General features: G+C 42.7%; 1 long non-coding RNA gene across 1 annotated transcript; it reads left to right on the top strand.

Annotated features, from left to right (window-relative positions):
* Positions 1 to 1,158: 1,158 nt before the first annotated feature.
* Positions 1,159 to 4,419, top strand: LOC149984662 (uncharacterized). The gene is made up of 3 exons (XR_016494971.1): positions 1,159 to 1,423; positions 1,590 to 1,653; positions 2,112 to 4,419. It is a non-coding gene; the product is annotated as an uncharacterized LOC149984662 (long non-coding RNA).
* The last annotated feature ends 9,583 nt before the right edge of the window (positions 4,420 to 14,002 follow it).

Raw genomic sequence — 14,002 nt, 5'->3', positions numbered from 1 at the left:
AATGCTGGGCCAATTGTGCATGGCCCCATGGGTCTCTCGGTCACAGCCACCTGCGACAGAGCCTGTGATGCAGTGCCTTAGACCACTGTGCCAATCGGGGGGCCCCATACAGAGAGATCCTTGATTAAAACCTGCTCCAGATTACTCAGGACCTCAAATACAGGTGTGCCAAGCATGTAGCATCATACCCAAGAAGACTCAAGGCTGTAATCACTGCCTAAGGTGCTTCAACAAAGTGCTGAGTAAAGGGTCTGAATACTTATGTAAATGTGATATTTCCGGGGGGGGGGTTTCTTCAAAATTTGCAAAGACTTCTAAAAACCAGGTTTTGCATTGTCATTATGGGGTATTGTGTGTAGATTGAAGAGGCAAAAATACAATTTAATCCATTTTGGAATAAGGCTGTAAACAAATTGTGGAAAAAGTCAAGAGGTCTGAATAGCCTGGTGGGTAGCAGTGTTCAGTAACCAAAAGGTTGCTTGATCGAATCCCTGAGCTGACAAGGTAAACATCTGTCATTCTACCCCTGAGCAAGGCAGTTAACCCACTGTTCCCTGGGTTAGGTGTGGATGTCGATTTAAGGCAGCACCCCACACCTCTCTGACACATTTTAGTTGAATGCATTCAGTTGTACAACTGACTAGGTATCCCCCTTTCCAAATGCACTGTACATATGAGTGCAGGATGTCCACGTGTAGGTTAGAGAGAGTAAAGGATAAAAAATAAACAAATATATGAAGGCCTACACTACACCAAAAAGTTAACTGACATGACAAACAACTGTTAGCTGAATGACCTTTTCAAGATAATTAAACAGCTAAATACAAAACGCAACATGGCACACCTCACAACACGTTGGTTTGGCAACCATATTAGGTGTGCACTGTTCTTTTAACTTCATTAGGTAGGCTAAGGCTATGATTGATAAACACCTCATCATAAACAGGAATCTCCATACGCAGTAAATATTCAAGCCTTCAGTATTCATATTTACCAAAAAACAACACAATAATAAACCTAATCAAGGCACAATTGAATAGCAGGTCAAATGGTCTCCCTCAAGGACGTCACACCAAACAACAACTGTGCACCTCTGGCCAAGAACACCATTTGACCAAGTGCTGGAAAACAGCTGATAAAACCAGGAAGTAACTGTGAGTTAAACAATGGCGAAATAGCTGTAGCCTACATTGTGGTAGTTCTCCCCCAATAAATGTTTGCAAGTAACTGCAACATTTATGTGTGTTTCCAACTGAAGTGTAGTGACTTGTGAGCCAGAAAGGTCGAAACTTTATATTATTTTCTCTGCAAACTTGTCCACAAAATTCACTGGACAAGTTAATGGAAACTACTGACAGCATTCTGCCCAAGAGACTGAAGAACATCATGAACGACAAGGTCTACTACAACTGTGGGTGCACAGGTGAGGTGATAGAGGCATATGCTTATGATACATTGTTTTAAGAATGGTCAAGCCTGAAGTTGTGGGGGAACAGAACAGTTATGTGATAACTGGCATTGATACTGTTAGTAAACTGACTGTGTGTGTGTGTGTGTGCGCACGTGCTTGATTGTGTGACCCTCCTCAGGTCAGTTTGAGAGACACAAACCACTGCTTTTCAACTTGACCATAAATATTGAGCAGCCAGAGGGGTGAGTATCCTGAGTTGCCCAATGCATTGTCAGCTGCAGGCAGGGGCGTCATGCACCCTAAAAATCTGAAGAGGCACAAAGTACGCTAGGATGGCTTGGGGGTAGTGTTGCGTTGCCAAACCTCCAAAATCACGTCGTTGTCAAACCTTCCATGGAGGTCTGGAGAATTTTGTATTACAAAAATGGGTTGAATAGTCCTCAAGATTTTTATTGGATGTTACATTTCAAGAACCATCCCAACACATGCCAGTTGAAGGGGGTGGAACGTGTTGTGTTCGTCACTGTTTCCCCCCGGGTACTACACATTTTGTAGAAAGTTGTTCCGTATACTAGCTAATTTGCAATATTGCAGAAAAAGGAAGAAAATTTGAATTCTGTTTTGCCAGAAATGTGCTCTATACGAATCAATGAAGGCATTACAACTCCTAATATTATATTCCACCCCATTTTGCTCTCAGAACAGCCTCAATTCGTCGGATGCTGGCCCATGTTGACTCCAATGCTTCCCACAGTTGTGTCAAGTTGGCTGGATGTCCTGTGGGAGGTGGACCACTCTTGATATACACGGAAAACTGTTGAGTGGAAAACCCCAGCAGCTTTGCAGTTCTTGAAACACATACCAGAACACCTGACACCTACTACCATACCCTGTTCAAAGGCACTTAAATATTTTTTCTTGCCCATTTACCCTCTGAAAGTCACACACACAATCCATGTCTCAATTGTCTCAAGGCTTAAAAATCCTTCATTAACCTGTCTCCTCCCCTTCATCTACACTGATCTTAGTGATCCCCTCGCGTGCCGGGATTGATTTGACAACACCCAGTGAAATAGCAGCGCGCCAAATTCAAAAACAGAAATACACATAATAATAAATCATAAATCATACAAGTGTTATACATGGGTTTAAAGATGAACTTCTTGTTAATCCAGCCACAGTGTCAGATTTCAAAAAGGCTTCACGGCAAAAGCAAAACATGCTATTATCTGAGGACAGCACCCCATCAAACATACACATGAAAATCATAATTCAACCCACCAGGCACTACACAAAAGTCAGAAATAACATATAATGCATGCTTTACCTTTGAAGATCTTCTTCTGATGGCACTCCAATATGTCCATTAAACATCACAAATGGTCCTTTAGTTCAATAAATTCTGTCGTTATATATCCAAAATGTCCATTTATTTGGCGCATATGATTCAGAAAATACACCAGGTTCCCCAGGTTTCCCATTTAGGGAAACCTAGTTCTCGATCAAGGGGCCAGGGTTCGGTCTAGAAGCACGGTTTTGATTGCTCCTTTTGATTCGGTACTGCAGTTTAACTGAAGCCCGGCCCAGAAAGACAATTTCCATACACGGCCACATAGAGAAGTCACATTTTTAAATTCCTAATAAGACACTTTAGTCATCACCTTGGTGCACAAAACATCCATTTAATTATTTGAATAATTGTCGCTGAGGCTGATTATTTTTGTCACACCCTGATCTGTTTCACCTGTCTTTGTGATTGTCTCCACCCTCCCTCCAGGTGTCACCCAACTTCCCCATTATCAACTGTGTATTTATACCTGTGTTCTCTGTTGGTCTGTTGCCAGTTCGTCTTGTTAGTAAAGTCAACCAGCGTTTTTGTGTCTCAGCTCCTGCTTTTCCCAGTCTCTCTTTTTCTCCTGTTTTTGACCTTTGCCTGTCCTGACTCTGAGCCCGCCTGCCTGACCACTCTGCCTGCCCCTGAGACTGCCTGCCGACCTGTACCCCTGCCCCACCTCTGGATTATTGACCTCTGCCTACCCTTAACCTGCCTTCTGTCCGGTACTGTTGCCCCACCTCTGGATTATTGACCTCTGCCTACCCTTAACCTGCCTTCTGTCCGGTACTGTTGCCCCACCTCTGGATTATTGACCTCTGCCTACCCTTAACCTGCCTTCTGTCCGGTACTGTTGCCCCACCTCTGGATTATTTACCTCTGCCTACCCTTAACCTGCCTTCTGTCCGGTACTGTTGCCCCACCTCTGGATTATTGACCTCTGCCTACCCTTAACCTGCCTGACGTCCGGTACTGTTGCGAGGAGAAAGTCTGCAATCCCTCTGCCCAGATGTTCATCCGCCGCTGTCACCGGACCTGGAAGAGAGCCCAGGCTGCTCTGCTGAAGACCACGTCCAGGTATAGGATGACAAGCAGATCACCACCGGACCCCTGCTCCACGCTTTCAGCTCAGGCAGAGGGTGTGGCTCTCCACCCTGGACCTGCCCCTCCGGGTGGAGTACCATAAACTTTCCCCCCATTTCATCGGCCAGTTCTTCATCTCTAGAGTCATTAGCCCCACTGCTGTTTGTATTTTGTTACCCCGTACCCTGCGTGTTTACCCTACTTTATATGTGTCTAGGATTAAGCCCGTGTCTCACAGCCCTTTGTTTTACCCCACCAGACATGCCAGCAGAGGTATTTTCACAGTCCCCAGGTCCAGAACAAACTCAAGGAAATGTACACTATTAACTCTCTTCCATCTTATATAGTGCAAGTGAACAGAAAACCTGGTTTCAAAAAACAAAGTAACACCTCACGGCACAACACCTCTCCCCCATGCGACCTACTTGTTGTGTGTATGTACTGACATGTATGTGTAACTGATAGATGCTCACATACCCACACTCACTGCATGTGCATGTTTTTAAATATATGTAAATTGTAATGTCTTTTTCGTTATGTGCCAGTTAATGGGGATCCTAATAATTCAAACGAATAAATCAAATCAACCAAAGTACCAGTACCGAGTCAATGTGTAGGGGTACAAGTTAATTAGGTAGGTATGTACATATATAGCTACTGACTAGGCCAGGATAGATAATAAGCTGTAGGAGCAGCATATGTGATGAGTCAAAAGAGTTAGTACAAAAAGAAGTCAATGCACATAGCTGTTTGGTTAACTATTTAGAAGTCTTATGGCTTGGGAGAAGAAGAAGAAGCTGTTCAGGATCCTGTTGGTTCCAGACTTGGTGCATCGGTACTGCTTGCCGTGATATAGCATAGAGAACAGTCTATGACTTGGATGGCTGGAGTCTCAGGCCTTTCTCTGACACCGCCTGGTAAAGAGGTTCTGGATGGCAGGGAGCGCAGCCCCAGTGATATACAGGGCCATAAGCACTACCCTCTGGAGCGGCTTGTGGTCGGACGCCAAGCAGTTGCCATACCAAGCGGTGATGCAGCCAGTTAAGATGCTCTCAATGGTGCGGCCCATACCAAATCTTTTTAGCCTCCAGAGGGGGAAGAGGAGTTGTCTTGCCTTCTTCACAACTGTGTTGGTGTGTGTTGACCATGTTAATTCCTTAGCGATGTGGACACCAAGGAACTTGAAGAAATCGACCCGCTGCACTGCAGCCCTGTCGATGTGGATGGGGCTGACGAGCGTAACAACAACAACAACAAAAATAATAATAATAATTGTATATTCAAAGAAACAATAAATAAGTCATAATAAAGAGTAAAATAAAAAATTATAATAATGAGAATTTGGATCAAATGGTCGTAAGCTACGTATTATACATTACGTGTGAAACATTATGTAAGGATTATATAGAGATTCAATCAATGTGATGTGAGGGGAGATTCTCCATATAGTCATTAAAAGGTTGCCAAATTCTGTAAAATGTCTTTAACTTATTCCTCAAGCAGTAAGTGGTTTTCTCTAGTGGGATACAACTATTAACTTCCGATAGCCACATTGCAACTGGCAGGAGGGAATCCGACTTCCATTTCAAGACAATACATTTCTTGGCAATCGCTAGCAATATTTATGTTAGCTTTATAGTATGGCTTTGCCTAAGATTGGAGTTAGTAAAGTTACCCAGTAGACAGACCTCCGGGTCTAAAGGGAATGCAACCCCGTGAATTGAGGATATGGTATAGCATACCCCCTGCCAGAAACCGTGTAGTTTTGAACACTGCCAAGTGGAATGGAGGAATGTTCCTTCATCTGAGCCACTTCTAAAACATAGGGAGGTGATATCAGAGTTGAACTTGTGTCATCTAGATGGGGTGATATAGAGCTGATGGAGGAAATTAAACTGGATCAGTCTGTATCTGGAGTTCAATGTGGATGTAACACCATCCCTGCAAAGGTCACTCCATAGACCCTCATCAAGATCAATACCCAGATATTTTCACATCTAAGTCGGGGTTTATCTAGCTCAGGCAGTGTTAGTCCTGACATAAGAGCATCATAAACACGGGAAATGGTCTTGAATAGTGGTTGGTCTGCGTGGCAGAGTTGTTCAATAGGTGACATCTTAGGTAGGTTCCATTGTCCCTTGAGAGTCACCCTAATAAAGTTTTGAAGTTGTAGGTAGCTAAATAAGTCCCTGTTTGGCAAGTGGTATTTCTGTTTACGCTGTTCAAAAGACATGAGAACTCCCTCCTCATAACAATGTTCCAGAAGAGTGATCCCCTTATCAGACCATGGTCTAAAGTTACTATTCTGGAAAAACATAGGAATCAATCTATTGTTCCATAAAGGGGTTTTAGGGGAAAGGAATCCGCCTCGTCCGAACAGCTCATGCAGTTTGCACCATGTCAGGACAGAATGTATGATTAAAGGGTTGCCTGGAAAGGTTTTTATAGATTTTCTGTCCCATTTGTAAAACAAATCTGCCCCAGTGTCATCATTTACCTCCAACGTTTCAATGTTCAACCATGAGGGAGAGGGACCATTGTCAAACCTCTGAGCCAGAAACCTACACTGTGCAGCCCAGTAGTATTTTCTAAAATCGGGGAGGTTTACCCTTGACCGTAATCAAGGGTCAGTTTATCCAGACCAACCCTAGGGGTTTTGTCGTGCCAGATAAACCGTCTGGTCAGCTTGTCGTAGAGAGGAAAATAATGTTGCGGGAATAGGGATAGGGAGCGATTGAAACAAATATAGAAATCTGGGCAGGACATTCATTTTAATTACATTGATTCTACCCAGTAGAGTGAGAGGCAAGTCCATCCATTTACAAAGGTCACCCTCCACCATTTGCAACAAGCTGGCAAGAGTTTATAGAGGTTCTTCAGGTTACCATCCACCATTATGCCCAAATATGTGAAGCCCATTGGCGACCATCTAAAAGGAAACTTGTGCTTGATGGTATGATGGTCAAAGACAGACAACGGTAAGATTTTGCTTTTATCAAAATTGACCTTATATCCAGAGAAAGAACTATAACACTGTAGTAGGATCTGCAAGTGAGAGAGGGAGCGTTCTGGGTTTGTTAGAAATAAGATAAGGTCGTCCGCAAAGAGTGATAACTTATGGATATGGGGGCCCACCTCAAAGCCATGTATATCAGGGCACGTTCTAACAGCCTCAGCCAATGGTTTGATGGCGAGGGCAAAGAGTTGGGGGCTAATTGGGCAACCTTGTCTGTTCCTCTTATAGAGAGGGAAAGAGGAGGAAGTAATCCCATTGGTAGCAATCCTAGCTTTAGGAGATTTGTAGACTGATTTTATCAAATTTACAAACACAGTACCTAAACCAAACTTTTCCAAGACGCGAAAGAGGTATGGCCATTCAACCCTATCAAAGACCTTTTCAGTGTCGAGGGAGACTGCGACACTGGGTATTTTGTTTTTGTTAACAAGTTGAATTATATCAAAGAACCTTCTGAGATTATTGGAGGACAATCTATTAATTATGTCTGATCTGGGTTGACCAACAGGGGAAGATATGACTCCAGTCTCTTAGATAGCATCTTGGTGACCAGTTTACAATCCGTGTTAGGGAGAGGGATTGGTCTATAGGAGGCGCACTTTAGCGGGTTTTTCCCTTTCTTATGGATTACAGTAATCATTGCTTGAGAGAAAGACTCTGGAAAGCGGTTGTCTTCCCCGGCTTTTTTAAGTACCTCCATAAGGTAGGGGACCAACAGGTAAGGATTTAATGGCTTCCAACAATTCAGTTACTGAGAACTGTTCACTCAGGCGCTCTCTGTCTTCCACTGACAGGCAAGGGGGGTTGAGAGTGGAGAGAAAGGAGTCGATCTCTGATAGATCATCGCTTGATTGGGAAGTGTAGAGGTCTTCGTAGTATTTCTTAAAAGTATGATTAATTTCAGTAGGGTCGAAAGATTATCTCATTAGTAAGAGTTTCTATAGCCTTAATTGTCCTCTTACTTTCCTCTGCTTTCAGTTGCCATGCCAATACTTTGTGTGCTTTCTCTCCAAGCTCTTAATAACGCTGTTTTGATTTAGTGATGGCCCTCTCAGCTTGATATGTGTTCAGAATATTATATTTCAGTTTTTTATTTACCAAAAGCCTGTATAGATCTTTAGTCGGGCCTCTTTGGTAGGTTTTTTCTAGCTCGGAGATTTCAGATTCAAGGGCACTCAGTTCCGCATCGTCTTTTCTCTTCAGCCCTTTACTATAGGAAATGTTCTGTCCTCTCAGAAAGGCTTTCAATGTGTCCCAAAGAACGAAACTGTCAGAAGCGGGCGGTTTGTTTGTCAAAGTAAAAATATTTATCTGCTCTTTGATGAATGCACAGAATTCAGGATGCTTTAGGAGTGTAGAATTTAGTCTCCATCTATATGCTCCATTTACCTTGGTAGGAATGAAGATTGATAATACTAGAGGAGAATGGTCAATAAACAATCTGGGGAGATACTCGATATCTAACACTATGAAACAGTTGGGTCGATAGTAAAAAGTTATCTATGCCTGTGTGTGTGTGTGTGTGTGTGTTGTGTGAATAAAAAGGGTAGTCCCTACCCTGTGGGTGCAACTGTCTCAAGATATCTAACAAATTAAGATCTTTCATGAATGACATGGTGAGCTTGCCGGCTTTGGTAAGAAGTGAGGGTTTATCAGAGGACCTATCAAGAACTGTATCTAAACAAAAACTAAAATCTCCTCCAACCAGTGGTCATCCTGGTGGTGCTTGAGCGACCTGAAGGAAGACATTCTGAATAAACATATGGTCATCGAAGTTAGGAGCATAAATATTCAATAGGGTCCAAGACTCCGAAAACATATGCCCCTGCACCAAAACAAACCTGCCCTAGGGATCAGAGATGGTGTTGTTGACGCAGAAGGGGATGTGTCTACTTATCAAAATTGCAGTTCCTCTTGCTTTGGAGTAAAAAGAGGACGTAAAAACTTGTCCTACCCATTCCCTCTTCAGTTTCTTGTGTTCACTGGCTGTAAGATGTGTTTCTTGTAAAAACACAATGTCAGCCTTTAATTTCTTAAGGTATGTATAGAGTCTTTTCCTCTTAATCGGGCTGTTAAGACCTTTTACTTTGAATATGACATATTTTTGTGGATTAAGCATAGGTTGGGTTTCAAATATGTAACCGAATGGAAATCTCTCATATGTAAATAGTCAGGAAATGTTTCAACTTTAGTTTGAACACTGAAGTGACCTATGTGTCTCTTTAGGAAGGAAAAAACAATAAACATAGAAAAAGAGAAAAAAAACAGAAACCCCGATTGTTGTTGTTTTTTCTATTTCTGTGTTTGGCCTGATATGGTTCTCAATCAGAGGTAGCTGTTTATTGTTGTCCCTGATTGAGAACCTTATTTAGGTAGCCTGGGTTTCACTGTTGGTTTGTGGGTGTTTGTTTCCGTGTGTGTGTTTGTCGCCACACGGTACTGTTTTGGTTTGGTTATTTCACATATTCGTTTATTGTTTTTGTATTTCATAGTGTTCAGTGTTTTCTTATTAAAATCGCCATGAACACTTACCACGCCACATCTTGGTCCGATCCTTACTCCTCTTCAGACGAAGAGGAGGAAATCTGCCGTTACAGATACGTTGTTGCTCGCTTTCCATCTTGCTCTTACTAGCCTAACCTTGGCTAAAACTAAAACCTGCGAGCTCTCTAAGTTGAAAACAAACGTTGTGAATAGACATTTATGGCTGAATATTTACTGCCCACAGTAAGGGCTGCTTGAGTCTCTTTTCAGGAGAGGAGAAAGATAAATGGGGGGGGGGGGTCAGTGGGCCTAGGCCCACTAATTTGCTTCGCCCAGTGGATATTGACTATACCAAAATATACTCTCCTGTAAATGTAATAGAACTCACCCCGGGGGAAAAAATGGTTCGTTGAAAGTGTACAAATCAATTATAGCGACCAGATAGTGGGGTAAACGGATCCAAATTCCAAGAAGATATCAGCCGTTCAGTTCCAGGACAACAAGGATAAGAAAAAACAAAAAACTGCATCTTATCCCCCAGAGAAACCATCCTGGTTCAGACGCGGTTCAGTTCTTTGAGAAAAGTGAACACTTCTCCCGGTGTGTTAAAGAGATGGCTTCGGCCTTTGTATTGAACTTTCATCCACGCAGGGTGGATGAGGTAGCCGGTGATGTTCTTCTCCTTCAGTGCTTTGGCGGCAGGTCTGAACTGTTTGTGACGTCTGATGCTCATATCCGGGAAAAGGCTGACCCTCTTGCCATCGATGGTGATGTCACCTTTGGCTCTTGCGAGTTGCAGTATCATCTCTCTGTCCTGGAAACGGAGGAATCGGTTCAGGACGGCCCGTGAGGGCTCATCTGGCCGGGGTTTCGCCGCTGATGTTCTGTGGGCACGTTCGATTTCCAACGGCTTGGTGAAGTTGATTATGCCTAGGACATCAGGGATCCATTGAGTGAAGAAACTGACCGGGTCATGGCCCTCGCTGTCCTCTTTCAATCCCACCACACGGATATTGCTACGTTTGTTATGGTTCTCCATCTGGTCTACCTTGTTTTTGAGGTTAGCATTGTCCTTCTGCAGTTGTATCAGAACCTGGTCATGTCGAGTGATGGTATCTTCAACTGTGCTAATGCGCAACTCTGCCTCAGTCATTCTCAAAAGGAGATCATTCATGGAGGATTTCAGGTCATCAATGGAAGAATGGAGTAAAGATGATTTCTTGTCAATTTTCAGAGAAAGACCTTTGTTACCCTCATGAATTTCCCGGAGGAGAGTAGCCAGCATGTCTCGCAGGCTCGCAAGAGCATGGCTCTTTGGGAAGGTAAGTACTTGACAATTTATCAGCTGATGTTAGAATATTGTTTCAATGTTGTTATTTAGGTAATAATAGAATAACTTTGAAGAGCTCGGTTTGTCAACGTCTGCTCAGCTCCGTGGCATCATGTGCTCCCAAAAAGGGGGCAGTTTTCCCCTGGTGTAGAGTCAAACAGCCTGCACCCTGATTCTGAGGTGTCCGCACACCGGTGAGCGTTTTTCTTTCCAGCCTACAATATCACAACTCTTCAACCATCAAAAGGTTTCGGGCTGGACCAAAAACATTTGGAGCTGAAGCCCTGGATGCCCACCCGTAACAACGCCAACGATCAGCTGCTTGGCACAGGCCTATAACCTGAATACACATCCACATCGCTTTGGCCAAACATCATGCCCACTAGCATTTCTTCTGGAGAGATAAGGTAGTGGAAATTGAGTCATCAGGCAAACACCTGCCTGCTCACCCAGCATCACTACTCTGGACGGTTCTGACTTAGAATATGTGGACAACTACAAATACCCAGGTATCTGGTTGGACTGTAAACTCTCCTTCCAGACTCATATTAAGCATCTCCAATCCAAAATTAAATCTAAAATCAGCTTCCTTTTTCGCAACAAAGCATCCTTCACTCATATTGCCAAACATACCCTCGTAAAACTGACTATCCTACCGATCCTTGACTTCGGCGATGTCATTTACAAAATAGCCTCCAACACTCTACTCAGCAAATTGGATGCAGTCTATCACAGTACCATCCGTTTTGTCACTAAAGCCCCATATACTACCCACCATTGCGACCTGTATGCTCTCGTTGGCTTCGCTTCATATTCGTCGCCAAACCCACTGGCTCCAGGTCATCTATAAGTCTTTGCTAGGTAAAGCCCCGCCTTATCTCAGCTCACTGTTCACCATAGCAGCACCCACCCGTAGCACGTGCTCCAGCAGGTATATTTCACTGGACACCCCCAAAGCTAATTCCTTCTTCAGCCGCCTTTCCTTCCGGTTCTCTGCTGCCAATGACTGGAACGAACTGCAAAAATCACTGAAGCTGGAGACTCATATCTCCCTCACTAGCTTTAAGCCCCAGCTGTCATAGAAGCTCATAGATCACTGCACATGTACATAGCCCATCTGTAATTAGCCCCTCCAACTACCTCATCCCCATACAGTTATCTATTTGATTTATTTTGCTCCTTTGCACCCCAGTATCTCTACTTGTACACTCATCTTCTGCACATCTATCACTCCAGTGTTTAATTGCTATATTGTAATTATTTCGCCACTATGGCCTGTTTATTACCTTACCTCCGTTACCCTCCCTCATTTGCACACACTGTATATATACTTTTTGTATTGTACTATTGACTGTATGTTTGTTTATTCCATGTGTAACTCTGTGGTGTTGTTTGTGTTGCACTGCTTTGCTTTATCTTGGCCAGGTCGCAGTTGTAAATGAGAACTTGTTCTCAACAAGCCTACCTGGCTGAATAAAGATGAAATAAAAAAAGTTGATTTAAAAAAAAAAACATACCTGGTAATGACAAACACTGTGATACCACTTTACAACACTAGATGGCAGTGTTTTCATAAGAATGTACCAAAATTCTCTGTTTATGCCTACAGAACAATTTCATCCGGAGTAAGTATTCCACATACAGTACACCATGTAAGACTAAGGAGTTGGTTTACAATTTGATCACTGGTTTACTAATGCTGCTTTTGAATTTTGTAAGAGACGTGTGTGTGTGTGTGTGTGTGTGTGTGTGTGTGTGTGTGTGTGTGTGTGTGTGTGTGTGTGTGTGTGTGTGTGTGTGTGTGTGTGTGTGTGTGTGTGTGTGTGTGTGTGTGTGTGTGTGTGTGTGTGTGTGTGGTGTGTGTGTGTGTGTGTGTACAGGACAGGGATGTGATATAACAAACATATGCCTTCTTTCAAAGAATCAGACACATCTTGTCGGTTCTCAGTTGAAAACAAATAATCATACTGTGAACAATGCGACAAAATACATTAAATGTCATTTATATGTAACTTTTGTAGTATAATAAACGTAGTCTATAGTAGCCAGAAGCATCACTGCTCTGTAATTAAATAGCTCAACAGAATAGAACAGTAAATATGTTGCAATTTATTGTTTTAGATTTCATTAAATGAGGAAAGACTATGTCAAAGTGTGAACACATTTGTGCCTAATGCAATAAATATGAAAAACAATGAATAATTAGTTCACAGTCCAAAACACACATGATCACAAACACTTTTGATTGATTATGTTCTGGTTAGATCTGCACCTTGAGATGAGGGTTGTGTAATGCTGAAAGAATGCATGAGATCATGTGACTACATCATCAGCAACAAGTGATTTCATTCACTATCGAAACTGCTGTTAGTTTTCCGATGCCACTCATTTGCTAAGAACCTAGGCAGTTCTTATGAAGACTTTATGAAGCATCTGTAGTGCTTATAAATACTTTGTGAATTGTCTATGAAACTCTATAAAGCCTTTCTTCCTTGCCTCTCTGCTGTTTAGTTCCTGAGATCAGAAACCCCACATACTCATTAAAATTACGGGCTGTAGGACCCCCTGGCACAGGAGAAAGGCAAACTGTTTGACGCTGGTGTTCACCCTGTTTTATCCAAACAAGCTGGGGCACAGAGTGGGCTCATGTGTAAAGCCTGGTTTTGAGAGGGGGCATCCAGGCATGCTGTGCCCGAAGACAGAGAGTAACAATAGGTGGACACACCACAGGGCCCTAACCAGCCAGGCATGATACTCACGAAGCGCTATTAATCTCTCTCCCTCGTTTTCTCTTCTCTCTTTCTTTATCTCTCTCTCTCTCATACACACACACACACACACACATAGCCTACACACATAAGCCCTGAATATACCTTTATTGAATCCAATTGTTGTATTCTAGTTGTCCACAAGAAGGCGCTGTTTACTTTTGCTCAATATCTGCTGAATTGCTAAACTGGAGTCAAATCCAGACTCCAAGACGTGCTAAGCTTTTGAGTAGTTGTCTGATAATAGGGAAAGGCTGACATGACCATTCTATGTTATTCTTATGAGAATTATGAGACTTAATCTGACAAATAGTCCAGAAAACTAAAAATATCTTTGACACTTCTCTGTTTTCTCAATGACATTCAAATCAGCATTAAAAAAAGGTGCAAGATTAAGTTTGTTCCACCTGAGCGAGTGATGACACACCAAATGTGTTTGATCGATCGAGGGCAAAGCGTAGGAATAGGCTTTTATAGGCTTCAATCCAAGTATGTCGGCATCCAAAGATGATCTAACTTGAATAAACGCTTGGAGGCAGTGGTGTAAAGTACTTAAGTAAAAATAATTTTAAGTACT

The sequence above is a fragment of the Oncorhynchus mykiss genome, chromosome 3 (assembly GCF_057628025.1).
Source record: "Oncorhynchus mykiss isolate SJ-2025 chromosome 3, ASM5762802v1, whole genome shotgun sequence".
NCBI classification, from domain to species: domain Eukaryota; kingdom Metazoa; phylum Chordata; class Actinopteri; order Salmoniformes; family Salmonidae; genus Oncorhynchus; species Oncorhynchus mykiss.
The sequence above is the reverse complement of the archived record's forward strand: the minus strand, read 5'-3'. Positions and strand labels throughout refer to the sequence as shown.